Source organism: Aquarana catesbeiana, linkage group LG04, assembly GCF_042186555.1.
Source record: "Aquarana catesbeiana isolate 2022-GZ linkage group LG04, ASM4218655v1, whole genome shotgun sequence".
NCBI classification, from domain to species: domain Eukaryota; kingdom Metazoa; phylum Chordata; class Amphibia; order Anura; family Ranidae; genus Aquarana; species Aquarana catesbeiana.
Window position 1 is genome coordinate 351,912,874 of NC_133327.1, and position 8,205 is coordinate 351,921,078.

Genomic DNA, 8,205 nt, shown 5'->3' on the forward strand with positions numbered 1-8,205 from the left:
GGCGGCCAGCCTGTGTTTGTGTGTGTTACATAACTTAATGTCCCACATTGTCTCTGTTGCCTAACATGTCCATCATGGCGGCAAATGACTGCTGCTGTTACATAAATCATCATTGTCTCTTGCCTAACATTTTCCTGCATGTGCCTTTCTGAGACCATCCTCTGCTTTTTGTATTGTAGAGATACTGACCGTTATACCTGACAGATGGATGTCATCATCCCAGCTGGTTTACTTGGCCATACCAAGATGCTGGTTGCAGCAGGAACAAACAACAAGCACCGGTGAGAGCAGCTTCATTATTCTAAAAAATAGTACGTATCATCATGTGTGAAAAAATGAGAAAACAAAACATTTAGGCTCAAAATTTTTTCCTCATTTTCCTAATTTTTTCCCCCTTAAGGTGGAGAGACTTATTTCTGGCTTTAAGTGCGATGCAAATGGATGCCACTGCCAGAAAAATGTCAGCTGTCTGGAAGTTTTATAAAATTGATGAAACCAACAAACGCATTGCAGACTGCAAACTCTGTTCTGCCAAAATATCTAGAGGAGGTTCAAAAGTTAGTTCTTATAATACCAGTAATCTCATAAAACACCTCAAAATAAAACACAAGACTGTGCATGGCGAATTTACAGCTGTCACTAGCTCTTGCACTCAGCAGCTGACACTGCAGCAAACCCTTGCCAGACGTGAAAAATTTTCCATGGATAACCCAAGGGCTAAAAAAATTTCTGAAGTAGTTACCCAATTCATCGTTCTTGATGATCAACCATTATCAATAGTTGACAATGTGCGTTTTCGTCGACTTATGAATCTTTTGGAGCTAAAGTACGAAATTCCCAGCCGCCGTCATGTCACAGATGTCATGTTGCCACAATTACAAAACACAGTGAAAAAACATATTTCCAAACATGCTACAGGAGAACATAAAGGCTATCAGTTTCACCACAGACATTTGGAGCAGTAGTGCGTGTCTGTAATTAGCTTAACTGCACAGTGGATTGATGCCAATTTCACTCTGCACCAAGTCATGCTGCACGCAAAGAAATTTCAAGGCTCTCACGCAGGCCAAGCTATAGGAAGCATACTAGAAGAAATGCTTGACACTTGGGTGATTCCCAAAAGTTCTGTCCATGTGGTAGTCCGTGATAATGGCAGAAATATAATAAAAGGTGTACAAGATGCTGATCTTCAGAGTCTTTCATGTGTGGCACATACACTGCAGCTGGCTGTCTCAGAGGGGCTTTTATCACAGCGCAGTATTACGGAGGCTGTGGGAGTTGGGCGCAAAATAGTTGGGCACTTTAAACATTCAAACCTGGCATATTCTCGACTGTAAGATATTCAGATCCAGCTTGGTCAACCCATTAAAAGACTTCAGCAAGATGTTCAGACTCGCTGGAACAGCACTTTTTACATGCTGCATTCTCTGATAGAGCAAAACCGGGCCATTGGAGTATATGTGTCAGAACATGAACTGCCTGCAACGATCACTGCAAATCAGTGGAATCTCATGGAGAAGATGATCAACATCTTGGCTCCCTTTGAAGAGTTGACTCGGCATGTGAGTTGTTCAGATTCTTTTGCCTCGGATGTAATTCCTGCAGTGACTGTGCTACAGCGATTATTATCTAAAGAAGTGGATGAGGACCACGGTGTTAAAACGATGAAGAACACATTGCTTGGTGCTTTGCAGAAACGGTTCTCTGACATGGAGCAAAATCCACTTTACTGCATCGCTACCTTACTCGATCCAGGGTAATCAATTATTGCTGGCTGCTATTTCGCATTGTTTTTATTTGAATATTGATGATATGATTTTGTTTTTTGTTTTTTGGATGAAAGTGATATTTTACAGTGTTATTATCACTTGCTTGCATTAAAAAAATTTTTGTAATGCAAGTGATAACACTGTAAATCTTACCTTCATAAAAAACACAAAACACAATCGATTATGACAAACACACTTACCTGCTCTGCCTCTGTGTAATGGTTTTGCACAGAGCAAGCCAGACAACTGTTTTTGTCGTGTCCCCCACCGTCACCTTTCCTTCTAGCAGTACCCCCACAGAAAGCTTCCACAGTTGTTGCTTTGCTTGCATGACGTTGTCTAATATCTTGTATTTTTCTTCATCTAGGTATAAAGATCGGTTCTTCTCAAATGCATCTGCTGGCAGGCAGGCCAAAGAGATGTTTGTGCTGGAAATGCAACAAATATCTTCTGTACAGGTACTACAGGCACAGGCAGCTACACCTGAGGTGCTTGAGAAACCAAAAGGCCTCACACTGAGCAACAGCCTGGTACCAGTGTGACTGTGGACAGTGTTTTTCAAGAAATTGCTTATTCATCTACATTTGAGAACAGTGCTCCCACAGCTGTTACCCTACAACTAGAAGCATATCTTGGAGAGGTCACTGTGCCTCGTTCGGACAAACCTCTTGAGTATTGGGCAGTTAATAAACTGTGATTTCCCACTCTAGCCCAAATGGCACAAAAATACCTTTCAGCTCCTTGCAGTAGTGTGGAAAGTGAGAGATTGTTCAGTGCAGCATCACACAGAAACCGACTTCTAACTGAACATGCAGAGATTCTTCTGTTTCTTAAGAAAAACTTGCCACTTGCGTTTGAATTGGAAAAGTAATCTACTGCCTGTTACTCTCCAACTGTAGGGTATCATGCACACATCACACATGCACACATCATGTCGCACGCTGCAGCTCAAAGCAACTTCTCCACCTGGCATTTGAGCGTTTTTTTGCGTTTCCTCTGCCTGTTAACTCCCCTCCATGTTGTAAAAACATAAAAAAACAAAAAGATATACTGCGCTACCACTAGATAATATACCCCCCAAAAAGCAGCAGTTAAACAGTGAGATGTGCACCAAAAAAACCAAACAGAAAAAAGAAATAACCGCGCTAAATATTAGTGAGACATGTGAAATAATCTTGAAAACTTCTGTAAAAATTATATATGTGTGTATAAAGCATTGCGATGATCAAAAAAATATACATAAGTCCATACATATATCTATAAATCAAAAAGTAATGTCCATGTGTAGTGGATGGGAATCCTTATATGAAATGATTAACCAAAATGAGTCCAAGAGAGAAACCCTTGAGTAGACACAACCAAACTCGGTGGTAAAGATGAAAGAGACACCACACTCAGTGATCTGCCACCACACAAATATTGCACTTACCGCAAGGTAAGCAAAAACAGCCTATATTCCGTCCCGATATGGGAAATCCAGCTGGTGTACTTTGACTGCATACAGCGTGGCTAGGAGGATATAGCAAGGACCCCAAACTCTCGTCTCACAGGCATGTAAATAAAAAGAAACTGGCCATAGTGTAATACTGGAAAGATGATTTAATGAAAGAAGGTAGAAAACTTACATAAGTAAATTAAAATACAGCAAGAGAGAAACCCTTGAATAGACACAACCAAACTCAGTGGTGAAGATGAGAGAGACACCACACTCAGTGATCCGCCACCACACAAATATTGCGCTTACCACAAGGCAAGCAAAAAGCAGCCCGTATTTCGTCCTGGTGTGGGAAATCCAGCTGGTGTACATAGACTGTATACAGCATGGCTAGGAGGATATAGCAAGGACCCCAAACTCTCGTCTCACAGGCATGTAGATAAAAAGAAACTGGCCATAGTGTAATACATTCTGACGGCTAAATCACTGGTCCCCTCCATGCTGGCCTTTAAAAAAAAAAAAAAAAAAAAGCCTTTTTAACTCCACGCCACAACCTTTTTCCTTAAGTTAAAAAGTGAATCACCTATGGTGTGCACATTGCACACTATAGGTGATTCAACGTGCAATGCATGGGGGACATATAGCCTAATATGGAGCGGTATAGAGTTAACACTACAGGCAAACGAAAGGCTGAAAAACAGGGAGCTCAAACGTCTGTAGGAGCAGCTACTTTGAGCTTTATTGTGTATGTGGCCTTACTGCTGCTAAGTCCTTGGCTCCTTGGCCTTGCCATCCTGGAATGACCCTAATTTTGGTCTGTGAAAAATGTTTTTTTCACGAGTTTCATAAGAAGTTGAACTAGAAGCTAGCACTTTTTTTATTATTTAAAAAATGTTTACAAAATAATGTTAGTTTTGAGGTACTGTTCAGTTGCTCCTCGTCAGGCCTAACATTATTTAACTGTATTGCACTTTGGTTGGTTGATGTGATGACGTGAACTTGTGATGTTTATTTTATACCTGGCGTCATCAACAATGATGATATTTCATGTTCTGTGTGACATTTGAGCTTTTCATTTTCAAGGCATAATGCCTGAACAATGCAGCTAAAAGCATCTGCTCCTCAAGGAATTTAAGCTTTTTTCCTGCCTGTTAACGCCTCCCCTCCATGTCAGCCCATTGCACACTAGTTTCAGGAGTTTAGTGGCAGGAAAGTTTACAGGCAGAAAAAAAATCCAAGCTGCCCTGCCACTAAACTTCTAAAACCGCATAGTGTTCCTTGGCAAATGGACACATAGGCTAACATGGAGGGGAAATAAAAGCTCAAAAGAGCTTAAACACCTGGAGAAGCAGCTGCTTTGAGCTGTGCATGATGTATTACTGCAGCCTACTTGCAAACCTAACACACATCCTTGCCATCCTGGAATGTTCTGTCTGTGAAATGTGTTTTTCTTACACATGTGTAAGTTGAACTGGAAACAAACACATGTTGTGTTTTATTTGGTTTTTGAAATTTTATAAATAATGTCTTGCATTGTGAGTTGACTGAGGTACTGTACTGTTCTTGCTTCTCCTCATGCCTAAACATTGTGAACTTGCAATGTACATGTCATTGATGACATTGACATTATTTTTTATATAAGATGTTCTGTGCAATTTGCACTTTAACAGCTTTGTGACCAGCAGATAAACATGTTTTCTTTCATAATCTTTTGACTGTGTTTCAATTCCTCATATTATGGTGAAAATGTGTAATATTTCATTATTTTTAAAAAAATGGTCACATGACCAAAATCAATCGGTAATTGGTATCGGCGAGTACATGATGTCAAGAGTCGGTACTCGTACTCAGTGCCAAAAAAGTGGCATTGGTGCATCCCTAATTTTTATTGTTAGTCCTAAAGCATTTTTTTTAAAAATCCTGCTCCTTGCCAAACAGATGTTTTTACAAATGTATTTTTCTTTGGTACATGTCCCCAAGGGCATTGCCCAGCCTGCCTCCCCCACCTAAACTTGAATCATGTTCTGGGAACCCGCCTCAAACTGAACTCAGGTACAATTGGCTAATTTCTCATTAATAGATGGCATTTTTCAGATACCCATGTAAGTGAATGCAGCAAAGGCACTTAACCTGCCCTCCTGAAACTTACCAAGCTGTAAATCACAGAGCGGTTTAATTTGCTATCTGCTCACCTGATTCCATTTAAGCACAGTCAGAATTCTTAAGCCCTGATGAAGTGAGAGTGCATTTGGCCCCCGAAACACATTGGCTCTATTTTTCTTTGAGTCACTTTTATTGTTGGATTGCCCTGCACTGTTGTTTGAGCAGTGATGTCACTGCTATCCATACCCCTTTGTTTAACAGTAGCTAGGACTCCTCATGACGTCACTGGTTCCTATGGAATCCATGAGTGCAAATCCCTAGGAACCACTGATGTCATGGGAAATGCCCACTCCTGTTAAGTAAAGGGGATATCACCATTATCCCCATCTCTTGCCTTGTACAGCTGATGATAGCTTGGGATGAGCTTCGAGTCGAACTCATGTTCGACTCGAACATCGGCTGTTCGCCAGTTTGCCGAACAGCGAACAATTTGGGGTGTTCACGGCAAATTCGAAAGTCCTGCCCCAGGGGACATGGATCAATGCAAAAAAAAAGTTTTAAAAACGTCCGTTTTTGCGGGAGCAGTGATTTTAATAATTCTTAAAGTCAAACAATAAAAGTGTAATATTCCTTTAAATTTTGTACCTGGGGGGTGTCTATAGTATGCCTGTAAAGGGGCGCATGTTTCCCGTGTTTAGAACAGTCTGACAGCAAAATGAAATTTCAAAGGAAAAAAGTCATTTAAAACTACTTGCAGTTATTAATGAATTGCCGGTCCGACAATACACATAAAAGTTCATTGATAAAAACGGCATGGAAATTCCCCACAGGGGAACCCTGAACCAAAATTAAAAAAAAAAATGACTGTTCCCCTAAATTCCATATTAGGCCCTTCAGGTCTGGTATGAATATTAAGGGGAACCCTGGCCAAAATTAAAAAAAAAAATGGCGTGGGGTCCCCCTCAAAATCTATACCAGACCCTTCAGGTCTGGTATGGATTTTAAGGGGAACCCCGCACCAAAATTTAAAAAAAAAATGGCGTGGGGTCCCCCAAAAAATCTATACCACACCCTTATCTGAGCACGCAACCTGGCAGGCCGCAGGAAAAGAGGGGGGATGAGAGAGTGGCCCCCCTCCTGAACCGTACCAGGCCACATGCCGTCAACATTGGGAGGGTGCTTTTGGGTCCCCCCAAAGCACCTTGTCCCCATGTTGATGGGGACAAGGGCCTTTATCCCCACCACCCTTGGCCGGTGGTTGTGGGGGTCTGCAGGCGGGGGGCTTATCAGAATCTGGAAGCCCCCTTTAACAAGGGGACCCCCAGATCCCGGCCCTCCCCCTGTTTGAAATGGTAAGGGGGTACAATAGTACCCCTACCATTTCACAAAAAAAGTGTCAGAATGTTAAAAATGAGAAGAGACAGTTTTTGACAATTCGTTTATTTAAATGCATCTTCTTTCTTCTATCTTCTATCTTCTTTCTTCTATCTTCTATCTTCCTTCGGTTTCTTCCTCCATCTTCTTCTTCTGGTTCTTCTGGTTCTTCCTCTGGTGTTCTCATCCGGCATCTTCCTCCGCAGCATCTTTTTCCTTTCTTCTTCTTGGGCCGCTCCACATCCAACATGATGGGAGGCTCCCGCTGTGTGACGCTTCTCCTCTTCTGACGGTTCTTAAATAACAGAGGGCGGGGCCACCCGGTGACCCCGCCCCCTCTGACGCACGGGACTTGACGGGGACTTCCCTGTGGCATTCACTGTAATGTCAGATGAGGGCGGGGTCACCCATTACGTAACCCCACCTTAATTATGGGGGACACCCTTGATTAAGCCCCAGTAGGTGGGGCAAAATATGTCAGGAGGCATGTCCCGGGGAGCTGCATTGACTGAGGTTTTCACATGTATACATGCTATCAGAGAAATCATATGCATAGTCATGCACAAAGACGTGCACGAAGATGTGGACTGGCTAATAAGAATTCAGAAGACACTCTGCTAGCTTCACACTGCACAGCCTTCTAACTCTGCACTATGCATTTACAGGAGACCCCCTGTATCTGGGTCTAAGACCCCAAAATACAGAAAGAAGACTGGCACTCCTATCTGGATTATGAAATCTGCATTCATACAAAACAGCATGTGCTTCACTATGAAAACCTTTTGGGTCAGAAGGAGATTTGGGGAATTTGTATGGCTACGTCAGAAGCATCAGAGCAATGCAGTATTATTTGAGCTGCCAGAATTGACACTTAAAACCCCATTCTTCAACATCAGTAATGCACAGACTGTGGAACAGCACATCCATGGCTTATAAGAGTTCTTGAATAAGGTGGTACAGTGCTCGCTAATACTCTCTGACAGCCACCTTCACCTTTTCTTACAAACCCAGCTCACTCTGAGGAAATAGAAGCCTGTGTTTCTGGGCAGACCAAATACTCGGTGGCTGGCGCTATCCACAAGTTTGCCAAATCAAACCAAAGGTTTCCCGAAAAGGATGAAGACCAAACAAGTTGTAATGTGGCTCCTGAGAGTTCATCCTTGCTCGGACACCCAATAGATGCCAGTTTTCTACGAGGCTGCAAACCCAGCAAAGAGCCTCTGTTCCACTCCTGTACAGATCCGGAAGTGCAATTCTTTAGTTTACTATTCAACTGTTGTCATAGGTTTATTAAGAAGGTACCATTAGTAGGCATATAGATTAGAGTAGTGCATAGATTGATTATTTGCAGAAACTCATAGCAATCAGACTTCATCTGCCATTAGTATAGAGTACAGAAGGATAATTTCTGGTGTACTTTAATCTTTGCCTTATGAAGTAAGGGTCTTTATGTTTAAGCACATACAGGATTACTCCAAAATGCCTTAAAGGGAACCAAAGTTTGAAATACGCAAACCAGTCCAT

The 8,205-nt window shown here is 42.0% G+C and overlaps 1 pseudogene; it reads left to right on the top strand.

The window, feature by feature from the left end:
- Positions 1–7,334: 7,334 nt before the first annotated feature.
- LOC141141251 (sorting nexin-10 pseudogene) lies at positions 7,335–8,000 on the top strand (annotated as a pseudogene).
- The last annotated feature ends 205 nt before the right edge of the window (positions 8,001–8,205 follow it).